We start from the raw sequence: 230 nt of genomic DNA, 5'->3' as shown, positions 1-230 counted from the left end.
TATACACATATACACTCTCTCACTCTCAATACATCAACTCAAATATACATAAGAAAATGCATGCATCCATAAATATAAATACGATCATGAGATATACATACAAAGTGCACACACATAGGCATGTGTTAATATGCAGATGAGAAAATGCAGGTGCACATACATAGAAGCGCACACACTAAAATGAGTTTTTTATGCAGTAGCTCTAAAGAGTGAATTGATGATTGCCTAAC

The 230-nt window shown here is 33.9% G+C and overlaps 1 protein-coding gene across 6 annotated transcripts in view; it reads left to right on the top strand.

Annotated features, from left to right (window-relative positions):
• The window catches only part of LOC119585703 (mitogen-activated protein kinase kinase kinase kinase 3-like), a gene marked incomplete at its 5' end in the record, with an annotated part of 59548 nt that overhangs the window by 20461 nt on the left and 38857 nt on the right, over positions 1-230 (top strand).

This window comes from Penaeus monodon, chromosome 20 (genome assembly GCF_015228065.2).
Source record: "Penaeus monodon isolate SGIC_2016 chromosome 20, NSTDA_Pmon_1, whole genome shotgun sequence".
NCBI lineage: Eukaryota > Metazoa > Arthropoda > Malacostraca > Decapoda > Penaeidae > Penaeus > Penaeus monodon.
This window is presented reverse-complemented; position numbering and strand designations above follow the sequence as displayed.